Genomic DNA, 9,792 nt, shown 5'->3' on the forward strand with positions numbered 1-9,792 from the left:
GTTTAGCTCAATTTCAAATGCCTAGGACAGAGAATGATGGATCCAGCTTGGGTGGATGTTTGACTGAATACACTTGCCTGCAGTGACCTGTCCCGTAACTGTAGAGAAGCTGGGAGCTGGGAAGACACCTCAGAGGGCTTTGAATAAACCAATATGCTCAGTCACTTCAGTGCTGTTGGATTCTGCCACCCTATGGACTGTATAGCCCACCAGGCTCTGTCCATGGGATTCTCTCTCAATCTCTCTGTCCATGGGATTCTCTGGGTAGGAATACTGGAGTGGGTTGCCATTTCCTACTCCAGAGTAAACAAATAGCATGGCCTTATTCATTTAAATAGTCAGATGATTTTATGGCTTCTTCTGTGACTTCAGTATCTTTAGACCAAGAAATTTTGCACCTTGTTTTATGTCCCTGGATAAGTTTTAGTGTCTCCTAGTTTATGGGACGGAGAAGGCACTGGCACCCCACTCCAGTACTCTTGCCTGGAAAATCCCATGGATGGAGGGGCCTGGTAGGCTGCGGTCCATGGGGTTGCTAGGAGTCGGACACGACTGAGCAACTTTACTTTCACTTTTCACTTTCATGCATTGGAGAAGGAAATGGCAACCCACTGCAGTGTTCTTGCCTGGAGAATCCCAGGGACAGGGGAGCCTAGTGGGCTGCCATCTATGGGGTTGCACAGAGTCGGTTACGACTGAAGCGACTTAGCAGCAGCAGCAGCAACAGCAGCGGCAGTTTATGGGAACCAGAATAGAATTTGTATCTTAAAAAAAAAAAACAAAGAATTTGTATCTTACAGTTGTGTGAAAATTGTATAAATCTTAATTATGTTGAATTGGTTCATGGTGTTTTTCAGGTCTACTATATCCTACATTGCTGTATATCATTCTGTTGTTAATTTTTGACAGTTTGATATTGAAACTCCAACTAAAAATCTTAATTTATCCACTTAATAATTGTAATATATAGTGGAACTAAATGTACCTTTGTTCTATATTTTCCAAGCCTCTTGTAAATGTGATATACTTTCATAATTTAAAAAACAAAAAAGAAAAATGAATAAGAAATAAAATTTTATGAGATGTATAAATCAGAAAAAAATAAAAAGCCAGAATCTTCAACGCAGCATCAATCAGGAAAACATTAAATATGAAATATTCTAGTCATTCTGTTAATAGGGGGAAAGCAGAGAGAATTAACTAACATAAATGCAGTAATTATTAATAATAATTAATAAAATGAAAAAATAGCTTTTATTTTGAAGAACAGATTGGTTTTTGAAAACCTGTTTAAACAGATTTGCTTCTAGGTAGACCATTCAAGTGCATAAAAAGAAAATGAAATCAGCATAATATTAATAGTAACACAAGAGAGGAAAGAACCACAGACTATAAAGGACACAAAAAAGACACATACAATCCTACGTCAATAAATCCAAATGTCACAAAATAAATAATGAACTGGGAAAATAAAATATATCAAAATAAATCCAAGAGAGTGGTGCTTCTATAATCCCAATCCCAGAAAAGTAGCTGAAGGTTCTGAGAAACACTGGGCCAGGTTTATAGGCAGCTGCTTTGTCAAGAAACAGGTAAACCCTCTAGTACATAAGCCATTAGTTTCTGGTTCATAAAAGTTCTTTGGGGCACATTTGTGGGCTTCTGGCCTTGAAGGGCATGCTATTATGTGGAGTTGATTTTCCCACTAAGAAGGACAGTTTAGCTAGATCTCTGTGAGAAGAAAGTTAACAAGGCAAAGGCAGATACTTACTCCTGGCATCTTTCCAGGGAAGTCTAGAACCATGATTGATACTGCCCAAATCCTAGAAATATGCCCTCAACTCTTCTCAGTATTCCGTAATAACCTGAATGGGAAAAGAATTTGAAAAAGAATAGATATGAATACATGTGTGCGTATAACTGAATCACTTTGTTGTACACGTGAAACTAACACAACATCATTAAGCAACTATAGTCCAGTATAAAATTAAAGATTTTTTAAAATAGTATTTTTGCTCTATGATGGATAAAATACAAATTAACTTAGAAACTTTAAAAAAAAAAAAAGTTTCTTGCTTCTCTTATCAATCACTGATGGTTCTGTTTTGTCTGAGTATCTTTGCACAACCATCAACATGGTGCCTCATTCCCAGGTGGGGTCCTGAGATTAGGTGGCTAAGGATGGACACAGGAGAATGTGTCTACAGGTCCAGCCCAGCACCATGTCACTGTAACAAAATCTGACTACATGTCAGATCCTTCCTGTTGCTTTTGTTTATTAATACGACGCTGTCCACCCACAATGGCCTCCCTTGGGGGACCCTGCCCCTCTGCCTGAATGTTAAACCGAAGTACATTTGTTCGGGGAAACAACCTGACCCTGTCCATCTGTGGATGGCTGTAAGAAAAAAGAAATATACACATTTTCTCTGAGGCTGGCATTCTAGGGATATTTGTAAGATTAATGGGCTCTTTACTTGCCTTCCTCCTCTCCTCCTGCTCTCTGTTCTATAGAAGAAAGTGGCCTCCAGTCCCTGAAAAGGTGGTTACTTTGAGACATTAGTTTGCCATCTTCTCTCGATATGCCACCTCATCTCTCAACGTGGCCTGTTGTGCAGTGAGCAGAGCGAGCTTGGACTGAACTCAGCAACATCAAGGCAGACCTGGGAGACTCCTCAGGCATCCCTGACCTGCTTTCTCACACCTGTCTTGGGCGGGGGAGGAAAAGGACATCTATCTGTGCAGCCCAGAAGGGAAAGACTCAGAAGCTGCGCCCACCTCTCCAAACTCCTCTGATGTCCCTCTTTGCTTTGTTGTCCTTGCTCTGCACCTCTTCCCTGGAATAAACCTCAGCTGTGAGTGTGACCTGCTCCAAAGACCTGCAAGTCCTTGTGGCCAATTAGCAAACATGTGGGTGGTCCTAAGACTCGTAAACACAATCCAACACACACACACACACACACACACACACACACACACACATACAGAACTTAAAAGTTCAAGAACTCTTATTCTGAAGCACTTTCATATTCCATTTTGTTTATTGAAATACTCATATGCACAAATACGGCTCTGCAAATTAGTGAAATGACACTCATCAGATGATCTAAATTACAACCAGTAAATCAGTGAACAGGAACGACAAAGAGTTAAATAAGTTTGCAATACATATAACCAAGAAAGCACATGGTACATGACTTCCTACGAATCAATAATAAAAATGCAGAAAACCTAACACACAAAAAAGCCAGGAATTTGAACAGGCACCTCACAAAACAGAATAACCGAATAGCTAACAAACATGTTGTTGTTGTTATTTAGTAGCTAAGTCATATCCAACTCTTTCATGACCCCATGGACTGTAGCCTGCCAGGCTCCTCTGACCATGGGATTTCCCAGGCAAGAATACTAGAGTGGATTGCCATTTCCGTCTCCAAATAAACATATTAAAAAGATGCTTAACATCATTAGTCATCAGGAAACTGGGGACTAAAACCACAATGAGACACCACTCCACACCCACTGAGATGGCTAACATTAAACCACGCAAAACAAAACTTTTACAATGACAATACCAAGTGAGAAGGAAGATAAGGAACAATGGGAACCCTTCTATTATTCTGGTTGGAGTGTAAATAGGTCCAGCACTCTGGAAAACTCTATGGAAATAAGTACTAAAGGGAAACATGTGCATATTGCATGAACCAACGAGCCCACTCCTGGGTGTATACCCAACACACATGCATACTGATGTCGACCGAAAGACAAGTACAAGAAAATTCATAGCATAATGAGAAAACAGTCCAAACGCTCCTCATAATGATGACGTGGTTTGTGATATATTAAGTGGATTGTGGTAAATCTGAGCAACGGAATCCTAGACAGCTACAAAAATGAACAGAGTACTCTAGACACAACCAAGTGGATAAATCTACAAAGATAACCTCAAGTGAAAGAAACTACACAGAAAAGAGTATGTATGGTGTGATTCCATTCATAACAACTCCAAAAGCAGGCTCACCTAGGATGTGGTCTTAGAAAACAGGACAGGGTTATCTTTGGGGCAGAGGTAGGGTTTAGGACCCTGGGGGGAGGTCCTGGACGTCTGAAGGTCTGGGAAAAGTTCTATCTCTTGATCAAGACGATTGTTACACACATGTGTCCAGAGCATCCAAAATTTGTTCAGCTGCACATGTGTGAATTGTGCACTTTTCTTTATCCAGAAGATACTCAACACAAGATTTACCAGAGAAATAATATGAAGACTTCAAGTAGCTAAATGGATTCCATAGTCTAACCTGTGGCAGTAGCTGTTTGATGTTGCTTCAAGGATGATGCACGTCTGGGAGGAGGGGCTACCTTAGGGACGTGCAGGTGTTCAAAGGAAAAAGTGCCTGGCTAAAGAAAAATGGCGGTGACATTTGGCTGTTACTCGGGCATTTAGAATCTGCCTGCCGATGCAGGGGACACAGGTTTGATCTCTCAGGTTTGATGTCCGCGAACATCACACGTGCTGTGGAGCAACTAAGCCCGTGCTCTTAAGCAACTAATCTGTGCTCCACAACAGAAAAGCCACTGCAATGAAAAGCCCACACACCATAACTAGACAGTAGCCACCGACCCGCTCGCCGCAACTAGAAAAAGCCTGCATGCAACAACGAAGACCCAGTACAGCCAAAATAAAATAGATAAAATTTAAAAAAAAAAGAAAGGAAGGAAATAAACAATCCCTGAATGATTCTTGAATGAATCATGAATCCCTGAATGAATTATTGAATGAGCAAATGAATGAATAAAAGAAACTGCCTTGAATAGGACAGACTAAAGAAGAAATCATAAAATAATTTGATAGTAATTATCAATTATTGAGCAGTATTGCAGGTGTTTAAGTCCTGGTTCAAACCCTCACTCCCTATGTGACATAGGTTTTACCAGCTGTAAGATAAGTTGGCTCAGTAGTAAAGAATCTGCCTGCCAGTGTAGGAGAAGTGGGTTCGATTCCTGGGCTGGGAAGATCCTTGGAGGAGGAAATGGCTCCCCACTACAGTATTCTTGCCTGGAAAATCCCATGGACAGTGGAGCCTGGTGGGCTGTAGTCCACAGGGTTGTAACAGTCAAATATGATTTTACAATAAAACAACAAGGTAAGTTAGTGACTTCAAAATATAACCCAGTGCCTGGTACACAATGTTAAATGTGCTGCTGCTGCTAAGTCGCTTCAGCCGTGTCTGACTCCGTGCAACCCCATAGACAGCAACCCACAAGGCTCCCCTGTCCCCGGGATTCTCCAGGCAAGAACACTGGAGTGGGTTGCCATTTCTTTCTCCAATGTATGAAAGTGAAAAGTGAAAGGGAAGTCACTCAGTCGTGTCCGACTCCCAGCGACCCCAAGGACTGCAGCCTACCAGGCTCCCCCGTCTGTGGGACTTTACAGGCTAGATATTTCTAATTGATTCTCTCTAGCTCTTTCTTCTGTGCTTAATAAACATCGTGTCATCTAATCCTTAAAATGCTCTAGGTGAGACAGACATTAACACCCATATTTCCCAGATGTGTTAACAATATCAGGCAGGTAAAGAAAGTTAGCCTGAACAAAACAATACTGACTGAACTGAGATTCAAACCTCTAAATGTTTGGCTTCAAAAGCCTGTATGGTTACCTTCTATTACATTACTCAATATTTGATTTGAAATGGAAACAGACTTGGTTTTTGTTTCTCCGTGCACACGTGACAGGCTTGGTAATTTACTTTCAGTTTCAGTCACAGTGAATTTAGTTTCAGTTTCCTTCCCAATGAAATGAAAATCATCTCTGTTTCCACTCAAAATACAACACAAGTATGATAACAAAAGCTAACCCTAACTGAATGTTCTAAGTGATTCACACAAATTAGAATTTTCAGTCTCCTCAAGGATCCCTTGAGATATCTGGTCTTGCAGATGAGGAATTAAAGATCCAGAGAGATAAAGTAACCCAGTCAGCTCAGCTAGTAAGAGATGAGCTAGGCTGGTGGTTTCACAAACTTAACCACGAGGACTATCCCAACTTCCTACAAGTCTCTTGAAAACCAGACCACACAGGAGCAATCAAACGCTATTCTGATCAAAGAGGGTTCAAGGAGAGAAAATCCCAATACACAGTTGAACAACATTTTCTAGGAAAAATGTGAAAATGAAAAACCACAGTAATTCTTGACAACTAAGAAGCATGTTAGTTATTAGAAAAATGCATTTCAAAACTATAGTGAGGTACCACCTCACACCAGTCACACTGGTCACTTTTTAATGGCCATCATTAAAAAGTCTACAAATAATAAATGCTGGAGAGAATGTGGAGACAATTCCAACACCATTGGTGGGAAGGTAGGTTGGCACAGCCACTATGGAGAACATGTATTTGGTTCCTTAGAAAACTAAAAGTAGAACTACTATATGATCCAGCAACCCCACTCCTGAACATATATCCAAAGAAAACCATAATTTGTAAAGAAATATGCACCCCGATGCTCATAGCAGCACTATTCATAATAAATAAGACATAGGAGCAGCCTAAATATCCTTGACAGATGAATGGATAAAAAAGATGTGGTGTCCTTTCAGTTCAATCAGTGGTGTCCAGTTCATTTCAGTCAATCAGTCGTGTCTGACTCTTTGCAACCCCATGGACTGCAGCACACCAGGCTTCCCTAGCCATCACCAACTCTCAGAGCTTGTTCAAACTCATGTCCATCAAGTCAGTGATGCCATCCAATCACCTCATCCTCTGTTGCCCTCTTCTCCTCCCTTCAATACACACTGCTGCTGCTGCTGCTGCTGCTGCTGCTGCGGCTAAGTCGCTTCAGTCGTGTCCGACTCTTTTCGACCCCATGGACTGCAGCCTACCAGGCTCCTTCGTCCATGGGATTTTCTAGGCAAGAGTACTGGAGTGGGGTGCCATCACCTTCTCTGTCAATACACACTACTATGTGTAAAACAGATAATCAACAAGGAGCTACTGAACAGCACAAAGAACCATATTCAATATCTTGTAATTACTTATAATGGAAAAGAATTATAAGAGAATAGATATATATGTATAAGTGAATCTATTTCTCACTTCCACTGTATAATCATAAAGAATTTGATTAGGGTCATACCTGAATGGTCTAGTGGTTTTCCCTCCTTTCTTCAATTTAAGTCTGAATTTGGTAATAAGGAGTTCATGATCTGAGCCACAGTCAGCTCCCGGTCTTGTTTTTGCTGACTGTATAGAGCTTCTCCATCTCTGGCTGCAAAGAATCTAATCTATCTGATTTCAGTATTGACCATCTGGTGATGTCCATGTGTAGACTTGTCTCTTGTGTTGTTGGAAGAGGGTGTTTGCTATGACCAGTGCGTTCTCTTGGCAAAACTCTGTTAGCTTTGGCCCTGCGTCATTCTGTACTCCAAAGCAAAACTTGCCTCTTACTCCAGGTATTTCTTGACCTCCTACTTTTGCATTCCAGTCCCCTATAATGAAAACAACATCTTTTTGAGGTGTTAGTTCTAGAAGGTCTTGTAGGTCTTCGTAGAACCATTCAACTCAGCTTCTTCAGCATTGCGTTCAGGGCATAGACTTACATTATTGTGGTATTGAATGGTTTGCCTTGGAAGGGAACAAAGATCATTCTGTCATTTTTGAGATTGCATTCAAGTAATGCATTTCAGACTCTTGTTGGCTATTATGGCTACTCCATTTTTTTTTTTTTTTAGGGATTCTTGCCCACAGTAGTAAACATAATGGTCATCTGAGTTAAATTCACCCATTCCAGTCCATTTAGTTCACCAATTCCTAAAATGTTCATGTTCACTCATGCCATCTCCTGTTTGACCACTTCCAGTTTGGGAGAAGGAAATGGCAACCCACTCCAGTACTCTTGCCTGGAAAATCCCATGGATGGAGGAGCCTGGTAGGCTGCCATCCATGGGATCACACAGAGTCGGACATGACTGAAGCAACTTAGTAGTAGCAGTTTGCCTTGATTCATGAAACTAACATTCCAGGTTCCTATGCAATATTGCTCTTTACGGCATCGGACTTTACTTCTATCACCAGTCATATCCACAACTGGGTGTTGTTTTTCCTTTGGTTCTGTCTCTTCATTCTTTCTGGAGTTATTTCTCCACTGATCTCCAGTAGCATATTGGGCACCTACTGACCTGGGGAGTTCATCGTTCAGTATCCTATCTTTTTGCCTTTTCATACTGTTCATGGGGTTCTCAAGGCAAGAATGCTGAAGTGGTTTGCCATTCCCTTCTCCAGTGGACCACGTTTTGTCAGAACTCTCCACCATGACCCATCCTTTTTGGGTTCTTGAAGAACTATGGATGGAAGTTCATGACATTGTACAGGAGGCAGTGATCAAGACCATCCCCAAGAAAAAGAAATGCAAAAAGGCAAAATGGTTGTCTGAGGAGGCCTTACAAATAGCTGTGAAAAGAAGAGAAGTGAAAGGCAAAGGAGAAAAGGAAGGAGATACCCATTTGAATTCAGAGTTCCAAGAATAGTAAGGAGAGATAAGAAAGCCTTCCTCAGTGATCAATGCAAAGAAACAGAGGAAAACAATAGAATGGGAAAGACTAGAGATTGCCTCAAGAAAATTAGAGATGCCAAGGGAATATTTCATGCAAGGATAGGCGCAATAAAGGACAGAAATGGTATGACCTAACAGAAGCAGAAGATATTAAAAAGAGGTGGCAAGACTACACAGAAGAACTATACAAAAAAGATCTTCACGACCCAGATAATCATGATGGTGTGATCACTCACCTAGAGCCAGACATCCTGAAATGTGAAATCAAGTGGGCCTTAGGAAGCATCACTACGAACAAAGCTAGTGGAGGTGATGGAATTCCAGTTGAGCTATTTCAAATCCTGGAAGATGATGCTGTGAAAGTGCTGCACTCAATATGTCAGCACATTTGGAAAACTCAGAAGTGGCCACAGGACTGGAAAAGGTCAGTTTTCATTCCAATCCCAAAGAAAAGCAATGCCAAGGAATGTTCAAACTACCGCACAATTGCACTCATCTCACACGCTAGTAAAGTAATGCTCAAAATTCTCCAAAGAGGCTTCAGCAATACGTGAACTGTGAACTTTCATATGATCAAGCTGGTTTTAGAAAAGGCAGAGGAACCAGAGATCAAATTGCCAACATCCATTGGATCATCAAAAAAGCAAGAGAGTTCCAGAAAAACATCTATTTCTGCTTTATTGACTATGCCAAAGCCTTTGACTGTGTGGATCACAATAAACTGTGGAAAATTCTGAAAGAGATGGGAATACCAGACCACCTCACCTGCTTCTTGAGAAATCTGCATGCTGGTCAGGAAGCAACAGTTAGCACTGGACATGGAACAACAGACTGGTTCCAAATAGGAAAAGGAGTACATCAAGGCTGTATACTGTCACCCTGCTTATTTAAATTATATGCAAAGAACACCATGAGAAATGCTGGGCTGGAGGAAGCGCAAGCTGGAATCAAGATATCCGGGAGAAATATCAATAACCTCAGATATGCAGATGACATGACCCTTATGACAGAAAGTGAAGAACTAAAGAGCCTCTTGATGAAAGTGAAAGAGGAGAGTGAAAAAGTTAGTTTAAAACTCAACATCCAGAAAGCTAAGATTATGGCATCTGGTCTCATCACTTCATGGCAAATAGATGGGGAAACAGTGGAAACAGTGAGAGAATTTATTTTGGGGGGCCCCAAAATCACTGCAGATGGTGATTGCAGCCATGAAATTAAGAGACGCTTGCTCCTTGGAAGA

The sequence above is a fragment of the Bos grunniens genome, chromosome 11 (genome assembly GCF_055505025.1).
Source record: "Bos grunniens cultivar Pamir isolate PY7600 chromosome 11, Bosgru_T2T1.0, whole genome shotgun sequence".
In the NCBI taxonomy this organism is placed as follows: Eukaryota; Metazoa; Chordata; class Mammalia; order Artiodactyla; family Bovidae; genus Bos; species Bos grunniens.